Below are 309 nucleotides of genomic sequence, written 5' to 3' on the forward strand. Positions count from 1 at the left end.
GATTTCGACAGAAGCATCTCCCGATACTGGTTTTACCTGTTTCAAGACAACAACATCTGATTTATCGGCCAAAACTATAAATCAATCATTTTTACGTGCCTTAATTTGTTCTTCAGTATCACAATCAGTGTCTAAAATGTGTAAATCTAAAGCCAAATGATATTTTATGGCATAAATAAAATAAAATATCGGCTGATATCTGTCTGCTCTGCTGAAATAAGGGTCATATGGTGTTGAAACAGAAAATTCAGTATCGGCAGTGACGTCTGTCTAAACTCGACTGATATATGAGTCAGGCCGATAATCAAC

This window comes from Plectropomus leopardus, chromosome 10, assembly GCF_008729295.1.
Source record: "Plectropomus leopardus isolate mb chromosome 10, YSFRI_Pleo_2.0, whole genome shotgun sequence".
NCBI classification, from domain to species: Eukaryota; Metazoa; Chordata; class Actinopteri; order Perciformes; family Serranidae; genus Plectropomus; species Plectropomus leopardus.